Source organism: Lepidothrix coronata, unplaced genomic scaffold, assembly GCF_001604755.1.
Source record: "Lepidothrix coronata isolate B3197 unplaced genomic scaffold, Lepidothrix_coronata-1.0 Scaffold7, whole genome shotgun sequence".
Taxonomy (NCBI): Eukaryota; Metazoa; Chordata; class Aves; order Passeriformes; family Pipridae; genus Lepidothrix; species Lepidothrix coronata.
Window position 1 is genome coordinate 2,632,123 of NW_016690187.1, and position 15,467 is coordinate 2,647,589.

General features: G+C 42.4%; 1 protein-coding gene across 5 annotated transcripts in view; it reads left to right on the forward strand.

The window, feature by feature from the left end:
• The first annotated feature begins 12,074 nt into the window (after positions 1-12,074).
• Positions 12,075-15,467, forward strand: part of SPATS2L (spermatogenesis associated serine rich 2 like) — an 83,375-nt gene continuing 79,982 nt past the window's right edge. Inside the window, exon 1 of one of the 5 annotated variants that reach the window (XM_017836219.1) lies at positions 12,075-12,095. The gene's annotated coding sequence lies outside the window, so the exon portion shown is untranslated. Of the gene's footprint in view, positions 12,096-12,432; positions 12,509-12,943; positions 13,043-15,467 lie in introns of those variants that run through there. The other 4 variants (XM_017836203.1, XM_017836239.1, XM_017836212.1 and 1 more) reach the window with 4 other exon arrangements.

A 15,467-nucleotide genomic window follows, 5' to 3' on the forward strand; every position in this document is an offset into this window, starting at 1 on the left:
GGTTTTTATAATGCACCATCCATGGAGACTGGAGGAATATTAAGGATTAATTAAAAGCATAAGTCTCCAAAGATGATTAGAATGCAAACTAGGCCTAATTTCCTGCAGGATCCACTAAAGGCAGCCAAGGTTGTAGCAGAGAGACAAAAAGGCTGAACAGCTGCTATATTTAGATTAAAAAATACACTAAAGCCAAGGATCCCACGGGTGGGAGTCGAAGGGTCAAAATGACATAGGCAGTAGGAAGCACAAACCCAAACTGGGGAATACTGTCACTGGATTTCAGTCACACAGAAGGCTTCTCTGAGGTGACTTACCAGAGCAAGTTAAGCAGGATTTGGTCAGTCTTGCTCAATGTCAGCTTGAATCTGCTTTCATAGATGCAGAAGTGCCTGATTGCTTTTTGCATGGACAGTCAATTTACTTCTCTGACACCCCATCTAGTATGCAAGAGAGAGACGAAGTGTAGCATATCCCAGGCAAAATCGGTTTTGTGTGACAGTGATATTCTTATTGGCAACTTGGGAAGGCCAATTCCATGTAGTTTGAATTGTCCACCATGCTGATTCTTCTCCTGGTGCTCCCCCCCACAAACATGGCCTGTGACTGTAGCTGGCTAGGAAGAGAACCAAGGTTTTCTGCCTGTACCAGGTGAAGAGATGTATAGACACACATTATGTTTAAATTGTGAGATTGTGAGCAGGCATAAATATTTTTCCTTCAAAAATTATCATGACATGATTGGGTTTGTTTTTAATAAAAATTTAAAATGTAAAACTTTTTATATCATTCCTATGTTGTGGTTATTAGCAATTACCATGCTGCTTTCCCCTTCTTCCAAAGCTTTCTACATGCTAATAGCAGCTTCACATATTAATTTCTAGCACCATCCCTGAAGCCAGATCTGTCATCACAATTGCTCAGCCATTCGACTCACTGTGGTTACTGGTTTGATGGATTACAACCAAGATTTTGAGCCCAGAGCAGCTTTGCAATAGTAATCAATGCTGAACATGACAAATTATATCTTCCTGAACACATATTTGGCTAACTGCCAGCATCTCATCTCACTTGACCACTGTGTAGCCTTCTGTCTTTTTAATCACAACGCTTTGGTAAGGGGAATGTAGCCAATTGTTGGTATCCCTGAAACAAGTACCACAACTGCATTTAACTGTACCTTTAAGTCCCACATTAGATTTTATTGTATGTCTGGTGTTTTCTTGCTCTGAAGAGCCATTTTAGAAGAATATGTATAGGCTTGTCTTTTCTTTATTGCTTTTTGTTGTTTGGGGCTTTCCTCTTATAATGCAGCTGTTCCTTTACATAATTTAGTTAAAATTAAAAACTGCTTCCTAGCCTGTTTCATTACAGCTCAGTACTTCTGGGGCTTAAGGTTTGATATTGCACAGTCAAGTTTGCAATCCTTAATTTACAGCTGTTACAGAAACACAAATACACAGCAAGTATTTGGTGAGGTCCTCTTCATTAGTTCTTATGGAGAATACAAAACTTTGGGAATTTTTGACACAGATATAAGTGCTATCAAATCTCCAAAGTTCTGGAGATCTCATTCATGGCAAGGATGAACCCGTTAAATACTGAAGCAAGAACTATAAAGTAGAAAATAACAATGATGTTCTCCCATTGTTTTGTGTGGACATTACCCCCCATTTTGAGAGCCCTCTTAAACATGCCTCCTCTCCTTCAGCTTTCTGGTTTTAACAAAAGAATAAACTATGTGGATTTGATTGGCAAAATGGGTAAACTTCCTCAAGTAAGTGCAAACTTAGTCTCCATTTAGGAAGTTATTTGCACTTCTGCTTGATATTTATAGTCTAATTTAATGAGGTGTAGGAGAGAGGAGAGTACTTTGAAACCCAGCTCAGCAGCTTCAGCGTTTATTTGTTCACATGGGATATTTTCTTTCATGGTGCTTGAAGATCTTTTCAGTAAGTGACGTTCTCAAAGATGGTCCATAATTCTTTTTCAGTATTTAATTCAGACTTTTCAATTGTGGAGCTATACCATTCAGCTCGTGGTTTGTAGAGATGAAGGTAAAGTTTTTGAACTGTGCCTGCCAAACAATGTCAGCTGTTACTGTAACACTTAATACTACTGCAGCTAATAGGTGTTGGATGTGGCACGGGAGCTGTGGGAATGGTGGGGGGTCTGCTCATGAATTTTCCAGTATTTTTTTCCGCACTGAACATCCAGTTTAGAGTTCAAGTGGAGTAATTTTTTCAACCATAAACAATGATGCATACTGAAAAGCTGCTTTTTTTAACATAAAAAACCTGTTCTACTTCAAAGGGTTTATTTAAAGCTGAGAATCAAATGGCATAACTGTTGCAGCCTGCAGCTTCACTCTATCTCCTTTCTCCATTTCTTTATGTCTACCTCTGTTCCTGTGGGGAAATTAACTCTTACTTTGCTGTAGACAAAACACAGCTTACGTAATATTTGTGACATAATGGGGGAAACAGCTAAGTACTTTGTTATTTTGTGGTCAGCTCAGCAGGGTAAACTTGGATTACATGACAGGTTTTACAGGAGGGAACAGGTTGTTCAGGTAACTGTCTTCCAAGACCTACATGAACAAACTACACTGTTGGGTGAAGAAGATCAGAAGGATCTTTTATGATGTCCATACACACACACACACTGAGCCTCTTGTTTAGGAGAGTGAGATTTATTGCCTTTTGCTCCGCCTCCATCATCTCTGTCTTCTCAACCTTCATTTCCAGTTGTTTTCCAGCCTGTTTGTGCCAGAGTTCTGTTTCACTAAGCCTTGCTCTCCTGACTTCTCTATCTCCTTTTTATTGTTTCTACCCAGGAATGATGGGAGAACTCATACCAGTAGTTTTATTAATGCAGCTTTGTTGAATGGGATTGATGGAGGATTTTTTAATGTGATAGTGACTGCTTAATTATTTGACCTGCGTAGCTCCAGATAAAGAGCCAGCTCAGAAGCCGTGGCATTCTCTCCCTCTGTTTTTATTCTTTAGACATGGTCTAAAGTGTCAGAGTAAATCAGAAAATGCCATTCTGATGCTCCAGGAGCCTCTCCTACACCAGTTGTCCTATTAATATTGATAACCTATTGGATATGCAGATGCAAGCTATAATGATGGCTGGCATGTGACATGTTGTTGACTACTCCTTTGGTACATTCCACTTACTGTTTTACACACTTTCCTGGTGAAGCCATTGTCATTTCACTGTATCATGTTCCTTGTCAATCATATGTGTCCTGTAGGCAGCAGCAACATGCTGATCCCTGTGCTTGTCTGTGAGCAACAAAAGAAGATGCACATCAGGGTTTTTTGGCACATTTTACCCCAGCAAAATATTTGTTCTGAGTTTTGTTTGATTTTTTTTTTTTTTAATGCATGTTGTACTGCAAACAGCATAATCAGTCTCTTAATGTTCAGTTAGTCTTACAAAAGGACAGCCTTCTGTTCCACCTTTTCTTTTCATTAAACTTCATATCAGATTGAGCTTTTAGGACACAGTGCAAAATCTGGCCTCAAACATTAGTTTCTGTTAAGATTCTGAATTTGGAAGTCAACTGTCAGTTCTGCTGAGGAAAGAATGGGGCAGAACAAAATGGTCTTTGCCTTGCTGTCATGGTAATGGCAGTGAAGTGCTGATAAGTAACAACATGCATCTATGTGTGAGTTAACTCCTTATGTATCCTTCAGGGAGAAGTACTCTGGCATAGAATAATATCATCTTTCTCATAAAAATTTGAAGCCAGACTAAGGATTTTAATTAATAAGGGATTGTATTCTTGTATAATAAATTGGGTCACAAATGGTACATGTTCATTATATTCTAGAAGACTTGGGGAGCATGACTACAGAAGGATTGTCTGACTTCCATTACATGCAGTAGGGCACTTGTACAAAGGATGACCCCAATGCTGGTTTTTTGGGTTTTTTTATACTGTGTATATACATACATATATGTCTCTCTTTCAGTTTTGTCTTTTTTTTTAATGTCACCTCTATCTTCTCTTAGTCCATGAGCTGTCCTTTCTGGTCTTTGGAAGTAGCAGGCTGTGTTTGTGCATTAAATCAAGTAACTGCATCTAGATGGATTTTGTTCTTGTTTTATCCAGTGCTGTTTTAAGCACATATAATTTTAGGATAACTTCCAACAGCTACTCTAAGGTAGGCTCCTGGTGGAGGGCTGTATTCAGTCCTCACACAGCCTTCCTGTGCAGCCATGGGTGAGGCACTTTCTGAGCTGGGACTCTCTCCTTGCTGAAGGAAGGTGTTGCTTTCCTGGTGCAGAGCCATGGGGACACTTTCCTTTTGCTTTTGAAGATTTTGGATTCTACAGTGTTGAGCTTCACTTGAATCTTTTCAGAGATGAACCAAAATCTATGCTTGGTATCATTCCATATTAAACCTTAAGTTACCTTGGTAATTTCTGAATCACTTTGCTGCCATATTTTCTGCTATGATCATTGTACTTCTAAAGCACAGTGCTGATTGATCAACCCTTTTCCCCCTTGTTTTTTTGATACCTGTAGTTTCTTCTGTCATTATTATCTATGTTTTAGTACTTTCCTTTAATTTCCTGTGTGCCGTGTAATAACACTAAAGCTGTAATACTTGCATTTGTTGGGTTTTTCCAGCTTGATTATATGTTTCTGCCTGTTGGCCAACCCTTTTTTCAAATACTGTCAGACGTCACTGTATCAACAACAACCTCAACTTCCAAACTCCTGAGTTCAGTAGGTAAATCATAATTTAAATGTGCCACTTTTGTTATTTACATTACTTCTCAGATAAGTTTCATGTTGATCTTGAAACCACACTTCAAAGCACTGAATATTTTTGCTCTTCTCTTTTTCCTTCTGGCTAGGATTATTTTGTGCAGATGACTTTTTGATGTGAAGGAGACCAGAGTAATGTCCATATGCAAAGCCCTGAGTGTGGTCCCTACTTTGCATCGCTCCCTGTTACATACATTTGTTCCTTACTCCAAATGTAAGTGTCGGTTAAACTCCCATAAATCTCCAAATGACAGGGGAATACTTTGTTATCAGATTGAGTGTTTAAGGGAGATTGTCTTGATTTGTATGATTAGTAAATGATACAGTGGTTTTTACCTCAAGATTTTTGGGTTTTGTTCAAACTGAGCTTGGTGTATTAATAGCAGAAAGTAAATTGTCACCTATAAACTCGCCCAGCCCCTGTCAAAAAAAGTTCCAATTGTTGTAAATTATTCTTGTTAGCAGAACGGAGAGGAGGGCAAGGGCTGAAGTAGCATTTCTTTTTTTTTTTTTGGTCTACTGATGTGGGAGAAAGGATTATAAATAGTTTCTACTATAGGTCATTTTGTACTGTAAAACTTGGAAGCAGATCCACATCTTTTAGATGTCAGTTTTTTTCATCTGCATCTGTCCTTAGCTCCCATGTGAGATTAATCAGACATTTAGGACTGAATCCACTTTAGAGAAGTGGGACAAGATTTAGTAAGTAAATAAATAAATTAATTAAAAAGTTATGGTGCCAAATTAAAGATTCTCACAGAGTTGCAGCATTTGTACACCACATCTTCAAAGCTGGAGAAGTTTGCACACTGGGCTATGACACAGTACTAAGTTTGCATGCTTTAGAGTTACAGTCATGCAAAAGAAAAGGGCTTTTTTGCTACATTTTGTTCAGTCAGTGTGTTTGCTTTACTGTCAACACTCTAAGTTGGCTGTACATCTTTTAAAGTCAAAAGGGAAAAAGTGACCTCTGTGTCACAAGAGCCAGCTCTCACAGCTCTCTTACTTGACTGTAATGTTCAGAAGCTCTCATTTAGCTTATGAACCCTCAGATTTTTTGCTCGCAGTATCAAGTCCAGACAGAGGACAGCAATGTACCAGAGCTACCCCCTGCTCTCTTGTTGCTGAAGGTTTTGGAGTGGACCAAACCCTTTCAGAACATAAAGCAGTAAGGCTGCTGGAGTTAGACAATGACAAGAGTTGCCTCTGGGTTACTGAGGGTATTTTACCTACAGGCAAGCGCTGCAGTGAAGTAACTCAAGTAACACTGTAACTGTTAAGGTCATCCCTGCACTGAGGTTTTTCATAGTTCAACTTCAGGCACCCAGCTCTGGTGATTATGGGGCTGAAGGCTCCTGCAGAGTCAAAGGGACACCTATAGCTTCCCTGACAGCCCAGGCACGGAGGCTGCTGGCTTAGGCACTTAAGTTGGATACCTGAAGCTAAACAGTGAGACCAGTCTCTTTAGCCCAGGGTCTAGTCCAACCACAGAGCAGGAGTCTACCACTGCTCCTAATGGAGACACCTCTTTGGCTGTTTCTTTAGTGCTGAGTGCACACCAGCACCCTGAATGCATGGTGGAAGTCCTCAAAAAGATGAGCATTAACCCAGCTTTAACATCATGGGACTGCAAACCATTTCAGGAACTCTTCCAGCCAACCACAGCTTTTTTTTCTTTTTTTTTTTTTTTTTGAGTTTGGCTGATGTCACTGAGAGCTGTCTCTGTATCTTTCCCCTCCTTTTCGAATGCTCCCTCAGGAGCAGGAAGGCTGTGGACTCAAACAATCCCCTATATAAGCATAGAATATTTTTTCTTCCTATGCCTTTCCACCCATTGATGAGTTAAGAGCTTGTGCAAAAAGAAACAGAGAGAGGACCAAAGATATCAAGCCTCATCTTGTTCACACACTCTGCTACAGCCCAGAATCTGCTGCTGTGCAGAGTGCCCTTCTCCACAGTCCTGGGAACCACAGTGAGGAAGAGGATGAGGTTGTTCACCCTGTGTGTTGCTCAGGCAAGAATGGGTGCCAAAGTCAGAGTCAGAATCCCAGGACCTGATATATCATGGTGCATTGTTAGCTGTGTTTGTTTTGGGGGGCTTTCGGTAATTTTTCTTCTAGGTTTTTGTCTCTCTATTTAATTATCCTTTTCATTACTGATTTCCTGACTTAATCTGAATGTGCATAAATCTGCACCATAGATTTATCATCTCTATAGAAAGTGCTTTCAGAGTGGTTGTGCAGCTTCCCAGAAAAGGGACACTGTTGGAAAATGAAGCTTTCAGATTCAACAATAAGCCTACTATTATGCTGATTTTTGCCAAGCTTTCCCTCACTTCTTTCCCATTTACTACAAGAGTGAGCTCAAGGCTTCTTTTTGTTTGTTTTTGAACTTCAGTCATTCTTGAGTGTTTACCACCCTGCTCAAGTCCACTCACTCTGAAACATTAGACACTACAAGATACAGCTGCATTGCTTCTGGAATCAGATAATGCTCAGGTTCTTTTTTTCAACTGCATGTTTCTGTGAAGGTTTTAACCAGCCTCTTTGCCAATCTTAAAAAAAAACAAACAAGAAAAGTAAAAATAAAAATATTTCTTAAAATATTGCACTTTGACTGTCACAGTCATTTGAGGACATTGCATTTTTAACTAAATATGAGATCTCGGAGAAGCAGTTGAAATTATCTCTAATATAAATAATCTCATTGCAAAACAGATTTTTGTTTATGTATTATATAGTCTGCGTGCTCATAACTATTTAATCAAATTCAGGTCTTGTCTGAGCAAACATAATGGCCATTGACTTATGTGTGGGTTGTGAATTATCCTTTCTGAATTTGACCTGCTTTGAAAGCTAAAAAAGCTGCCTTCCTTGATTTTTCTTCTTGCAAATGGAGAGGCTTTTCTATTTCTAAAATTTTTCTGAGTGAGGAATACAACTTTCTACTGATAACACGTAGAAACCCAGCCTCTCTAGGGTTTTGGTCCATTGTGACTGTCGGAATTTTTTATAGTTCTCATGAATTTTCTTTTTCTTCTTTCCTTGTTGATACTCTATATAATGCTCTTTAGGACTCCACACAGGGCCCTTGAAAGGACCTTCTGTCTTTTCTTTGCTTGGCTGCTTTCTCCTAAGCCGAGCATGTAAACATCTATCTCCTGAAGACATATCCCTGTTAATCACTTCTGGTGCCTCTCTTTGAACTTCTTTCCGTTAACGTTGCAGTTTTTAACTGCTGTTAACAAAAGCCAGGATAAAATGTTATTATCAGCCCTTCTCCTGGCTTAAAAGCCCCTTGTTACATTTATGCCCTAGATTAGCAACTGCTGTACAACATAAGCTACGTAATTTGCTGTTTTCCGTATCTTCACTCTCAGATCTGTTGCCAGACCACTGTGACTGTACCAGTTTATTTCCAAATTTTTGTGTTGAATCAATTTTCCCTTGTTGTGAGCCAGAAACAGTTTTCTGCCAGGGGAATTTCAACTGATTTAATTTGTTGCCAATTAACAAACTTTTAATCACTGATTCTGGTATTGAAACCAACACACAAATACGTATTTAGAGAGACACACCTCGGTTCCCTTCCAGACACCTCTCCTCTATGCTCCGTGGTCTCCAGTCCTTTTGCTGCACATGGCACACAGTCCCTTTGGAGAGGCAATAGACCTCACTGAATAGCAGATTAATCTTTTTAGTTAGTTCATTGGGCAGGACTTGGAAGACCCGTGTCCTATTTCTTCAGCTGGGAAGTTGTCTGCACCATTTCTTTCTATGCTACTGTCTCTTATCTGTAAGCCAGGAAAAATGGCAGTGACCTGCTTCAGGTAGTACTTTAAAACTGATTGCCAAGAAGCAGTCCAAAAAGATGTGGTACTACAGATGCAACTGAAGCGTTGGAGTCTGTCAATCTTGTGGGAGCAGTAGGTGTCTGAAGAAGTGAAGTGATACAACTATTTCATAGGGATATATTTTTTTACCTTTGCATTCAGTTGGCTCCTGTTCCGTCCCTAGCCCCAACAGTAGTCAAGTGGGACAATATACAAACCAATATCATGTGTGAGGGGTGTTCTTCCCCTTCAGAAACAATGAATTTACAAATGCTGTGTTGTGACATCCCTCTGTATTACTACAGCTCATTATCTGATGTTAGAGTGTGACATGTCAGTTTTCAAGGTCCTTTTCATGACAGGTTGCCAGCTGCTGGAGCTTCAGTATCAACTGGATCTCAGTATAAAAATCTTTAAAGAAAGGAGAGAGTGGTGTGGTATTTTTAGCCCAGGTTATTTCAATGGGTCTAATCCATGGGTAAGTTTCATAAACCGAATGGAATAACAGATTACAGCGCCAGAATGGAGTCAGGGAGGTTGCAGGAGAGCAGGAAATCACAAAGGCACCTTTACTGCCAAAGTTGCTGCATTGTACAGCTACACCTGGAGTGTCTCACAATTGTCATGTACACTGAGATCTGGAAATTCCTTTCTTCTTTTGCAGATGGAAAATTGAGGCCCCTAGAAATTAAATGAGTTGTCTGGGGTCACATCAGAAATATGACCACGGTTGTGTAGGAAATTATGAACTGGGGATTTAATGCAAAATCCAAAGCTGGTGCTCTGACCAGGCCATCTCAATTCTAATATAGCCCAAGTGTTCTAGCTGGGATGCTTAATTGTTGTTGATTATCATTTTACCTTTATCAATTACTATCCTCTACAGAGAAACTGAACGATTGCAACGTGTGTTGACCATAAGGTTCATACTGCTACTTGGCATAAATGGAAGATGAGAACTAAACTCTGGGCAGCTGGTGTCCTCTTTTTGAAGCTGTAAGCTCAGCATCCAGCCAAATATACTGCAAGTCAATGCAGATTTGCACATTTGCTGCAAAAATTAAAAATCTGGTGGAGTAATGCTAAAACTCCTTTAGTGCTGCTGTAGAATCTGTGTCACCTTGTCTGAAGATCAGCTTCTAGATATCAGCCCTTTATTCCCTAGAAGAAAAAGCTGGGAGATGTTGCATCAGTCTCTATATGAAGGGCTCCTGTTCCCTGAAGATTTGTTTGAAGAAGCTATTCATGATCCTAACTGTAGAATATATGTGTTCCCTTCTATGTTCCCATTCCAGCCTCTACTTTCAGTTGCTGCAGATGGCAATTCCTTGTGCCAGCTTTTGCATGCACCTGAAGGCTTTCCAAAGCTGTTATTCTTTCTCTGTTTGTTTACAACTCAGCCTCCTACTTAGTGATTTCTCACTTGTGTTTAGTACCCAGACAACTCCCCCCTCAAAACTGTCCAAATACATAATTTCTCCCAACAGTGGTAGATGAAAAAAAAAAAACAACCTTGGGAATTAATTTCAGCATAGACAGAGTATAAAAACTATTTTGGAAAATACATAAAAAGTAGACCACTTAATTTTTGTTTAACTTTTCTAAAGAGATTTACAGTTCATCTTAAATAATTAACGCAAAGTCACTACATTTTCAAAAGCCAAAAGTAAAGATCTGGAATGAAGTTTCAGTTCAGGTTTTTCTTCCTGCTATGCTGTCACACAAAAACCTAAGCTATTTCTGGCTGTTCTTATTTTTAGATTGTTCTTCATATACCATGTACTGTCATTGAAGTTAATGAGAAAATAAAAGGAGTGACCTTTGGCTGAGCACATACAGTTTATGCATGAGCTAAACAGCAGGATCCTTTTTCATTCTTCTTTTTCCCACATTCTCCTTCTCCCTGCTCTCCCCCATCCAAATATAATTTGTAAAGCCTTTAGAGCCTTTCATCCTATGTGTTTCCACTGTGTTCCTTTACATGAGTCTCAGGTCCATGATTCACATCTATTCTCTTGTGCTGAAAGGTCAGTGGCACCCTTGTTTTATGAATATAATCCACTATTCTCTTGAAATACAGAATCATTTCCAAAACTCTCAGGCAAAATTCATACTGTTTAGGGTGCAGATAAATGTCAGCACTATTATAAAGAGCACTCTCACAACACAAATACAAGCCTGGACATTTAAAGTTATGTTGTTTAAAATGAAACAGTATGTACTGAAGATCCGAACAGTTTTGAAGACAGAATTCCAAGTGAAATGGTAATTCTGAACCTGTGGCCTCACCGCAACGTTGAATATGTAATTCATGCCCAGCTTTTTGCAGCCAGTGGATGAGTCCATTCAAGGAAGCCACTGTGACTCATTAGAGTAGAAACTGCCCAGTGAGGTTTCCTTGGGCACCACTGTCATGCTGAGGTGGTTCTCTGCCAGCCCACCTTCCTGCCATGAGGAAACACTGCCAGCCCTGCAGGTGGGTCGGATACATTTTTATTATAAATTGCACATTGAGTGATTTTCAATGCTGCAGTTTGCGAATCCTTGGTTGAAAATTATAAGGCCCAAATGCTGCTTCCAAACTGTGTTTGAAGGTGAAAGAAGTTAGTTTCCTGGCTGAGAGCAGGGATTTATGTAGAGGTGTGCTATGACCAAGAAAGTCTCCTTTGTGCTAGCTGGAAAAGAGGTCTGCAACCATTTTGAGAGGGAACACTGATTTTCTAGTACTTGTGCCACACATTGCTAACAAAAATGAGAACTGGTATGTGTCTGGGTTAAGGGAAGTGTGATGACAGTGTAAGGCACCAATAACTGATAGTAAATCCAGATTATAGTTGTTTATGGAAAATTTGCTTTTTTTTGTTGGTTGTTGTTCCCAGCGTGTGGTTGTACCTCTGCATTCTAGTGTTTAAATTTAAGTGGATAGTTATTTATTGCTCCTTTAGCTTTGTCTTAGCAACCGACTGTGTATTTTATTTGGAGTTTTTAGATAGTATTGTAGAACACTGATTGCTGAAAAACTTAAGTTTTTATAGTCTCGTTGTTTGCCACGAGTATTCACAAAGATTACAGAATGGGTCAGGTTGGAAGGGACCACAGTGGATCATCTGGTCCAACCTCTCTGCTTCAGCAGGGCCATCCCAGAGCACATGGCACACACAGGATTGCATCCAGATGGTTCCGGAATATCTCCTGTGATGGCAACTTGACAACCTCTCTGGGCAACCTGTTCCAGTGTGTGGCCGTTGCACAGTAAAGTTCTTCCTCATGTTCAGGTGACACTTCCCGTGAATCAGTTTCTGCCTGTTGCCTCTTATCCTATTGCTCGGCACCACTAAGAGAATGGATCCATCCTCTTGGCACCCTCCCTTTAGATATACGCGCAAATGAGGTCCCCTCTCGGTCATCTCTTCTCGAGGCTGAAATTCATCCTCTGGCAATCACTGATGTCGCCCGTTTCCTTTTGCTTAGCGAGAGGTTCGTGAGCAGTTCTTTACACGAGGCTCAGCGGTGTCACTGCGCGTCGCGGGTCTTTATTTGTGCGTGGCACGCCGGGCACACGTAAATTATGTGCCCGCGGCCGGAGCCAACGCCCGGGACGCGGGGGCCGCTCCGTCCCACAGACCAGACGGGCAGGACGGACGGCGGGAAGCCCGAGACCCGCGCGGCGCTGCCGGGGCCGCGCTCCCAGCGGCCGCTCCCGGCGGGTCCCGGCGCTCCCGCCCCCCGCGCCCCCGGCCCCGCGCGCTGCCCGGGGCGGGCCGGGGGCGGGGCTGGCGCGCGGGGCGGGGCGGGGCGCGGGGCGTGTCCGCGGGAGGGCGGCGGTGCCACGGCCGCGGGTCCGCAGTCGCCCCTCAGCCCCCGCTCGGCCTCCGCCGCGGCCGCACCAGGTAAGCGCTGCCCTCGCCTGCCCTCCCCTCCGCGGCACCTGCGCGGGGCGGCGGCGAGCCCGCCGGGAGCTCCGTGCCGAGGGGTGCCGGGCAGGGAGGGAGGGGTGCGGCTGCCGTGGTACCGCGGCGCCCCACCCGCCGCTCCATCGCCTCGGGTCCCGGCGCCGAGCCGCGGAGGCGGGCGGGCCCCTCCTGGCGGCGCGGGGACCGCAGCCGGGCCGGCCCCGGCTCCTGGACCCCGCCCGGCGTGCGCCCGGAGCGGCTCCGCCAGCGCCCGAGAGCCGCTCGCCTTCGGCCGCCGCTCCGCCGGAGCCCGAGCGGGGCTGGGCTGTCCAAGGCTGTTCCGTAGCACCCTTGGCCATAAATGATTAACTGCGCGCCCGGGGAGGCGGGTGTCGCCGAGCGCAGCCGCCCGTGCCCGGCCGCCTTCGCGGCCAGACGCGCTGAGCCAGCGGCGCGGTCGTTCCTGAAAAGCCGTCCTGGGCTCTCGTACGGGCTGTGGGAACGCTGCTGCGAGCGCCGGCACTCCTCAAGGTAGACCCCGGCTCGTCTTTCTGCACAAATCCACCCATTTGAGTGTTCTGGTTTGTTGGGGTGTTTTCTATCTGCGCCTAGGTAAAAGACAGACAAGGTGATAGGGGGTTTTGTTGTTGCTTTTGTGTTTGGTTTTGTTTAGGTTTTTTCTAATCTCCATTGTCTTTTTTACTGTGCATAAAATATTAATCATTAGGTATGGAATTCCTTGATAAACAGTGGCAGCTGGCAGTATTTTATTCTCTATCAGAATGCAATGCCTGCTTTGTTGAGCTGTAAATTAATAGTGTAAGCTTCTTCCCCACCCTCAACCTCATCATTCTGAGCTGTGAATCACTGGTACTACCAAATTTGTTTTCTTTAGGAGAGCTAAGAGGCACCACAGAAAATCCATCTGTTTCATTCCAGGTCACATTCCACTGGATTGATTTGGTTGATTTCAGCTTGAAAATGTGCTTCAAGGCAACTAATGATCCTCTGTGGCAATTCTTTTCTCTTAACTTTTAAATTTGAATTACCAGTGTATGCATAAAACATCTTTCTTCTGTTTCTTTGAGCTCCTAACGTAATCATAAAGTATTTTCCAAAACGTGATGATTCAGGAAGGTAAACTAAAAACTTTCTACACAGAAAGTGGAAAAGAGTGCTGCATGCAGAATGTCAGGTTAACTAGGAAAATAGTTTGCACTGGCCATGAAAGAAACCCTGAATGGTAACCTGTTGAATGCCACTGGCTAGAGTCCTCAAGCTGCCGTGAGCAGGACACTGTGCCCTTGCCACAGTTGTTTCTGTGAATGCAGTCAAACCGTGCAAGTGCAGAATGATTTCCAGGTCAGAACAGGTTGATGAATTTTGTGAGGCGCCATCACAAACTGCTGGAGCTGAACGCCGCTGCTAGGCTGTGAGTGTTCTCCCACTAATTGTGTTATGGGAGTGGAAGGAGTTTGGTCCTTTATGAGAACAGCAGGATCTGTTAAATGTAATGAGACACTAATCAAGATAAGGCTTGTACTCTGTCAGGTGCTGTATAACCATGCAAGGAGGTAAGGTCACAACTCTGGAAAATTTACTATGTAAGAAAGTGTTATGATTAAGATGAATTAAATTAAGTACCCTTCAAATGTTCTCAGGGTTATTCTTAAAGCAAAAGGTCCTTATGCCCAGGCAAATGCCTGAGAAGAAACCGGTGCTTGAGAATTATTGTTTTGTCTGACATGTAGCAATGAGCCTAAAAATCGAACACAAGCATCTTTCCGTGTTGAGAGAGGTTTGGTTCTGAATTTAGATCAGTTATTCTTATCTAGTCCTTCTGGCTCAAAAAAACGGAAATGAGGCTATGTCAGGACACCTTCCTGCTGTTGCCCGAATTTCAAGGAAATACATGTCTGGAACTCTATTTTAAAGAGAAAGCACAAAAATATTCCAATGGTCTACGATGTGTTTTATATTTTCTTTGAGTTTTTCTCTATCAATCGTGGAAGTACCAAAGCTATGCCTATCAGCAGTTGTAGGCAACCTGTATTTGGTATTAATTCCCCCTAACTGGTATATTTATGTTCCTTTTCACCCACACATGTGGCCTCTGTTGTCATTCTAGGGACTGTGTTTCCTGGCACGTTTTTAGAGGCCAAGTCTTCGAGGTCTTTAGACACTGTTATAAGCAATGTTAGTCATGCGGAATACAAAAAAAACCCCACCTCAGCCATTTTCTCAAAACAGTCTGGTGTGGCACTTTGCAAATCTATAGGAGAGGTCAAACTCCACTTTGCACTGTGCACTGGAGGATAAAAGTAAAGCTGTGTAATGACTTGGAGAAGAAGACCCAAGGACGGTGAGACTTTGCACAAAGATCTAGGGAAGAAAAATAATTTACTGCTAACTGTTAATTGTAGTTGACTTGTAGCTAATATTAAGGATTTTATTGTCTATGTTACTCCAGGGAAATACAACTCCATACCTATAGCTGATGCTGCTGTCTCCTCCATGTTTTTCTACGCTGTTCCAATCCTTCAGTTTCTCTTTTCTTCCTCCCACCTTCCCTCCTCAGATGCTTCACTAGCTTTCTCATAGATTTCTTTAAAACAAATGGTAGTGAAATAGTTAACTTTGGTAGCAAAGTACCTTTATTTTAGACTGGGCACCTTCCCCTCCTAATAGTTGTTTGAAAGCAATGCTCCATATCATTATTATATCAAAGAATTTGGCCCTGAACTTCATGGAGACTAACAGGGGGTTTTGTACTTCACACCTCTATGCCCTGGGGGTTTCTGAGCACCTTGGGCTTCAGGAAGGTGGCAGTAGCATTATTTTGCCTCTGGTTTGCATTTTCAAGATTCTCTTTACAGCCCTGAGAACTCTAAGCTCTTGTTTTGGAGACCATGAGATGATGGGGTGTGTAGTTACCTTGTGGGTATATTTATCATGG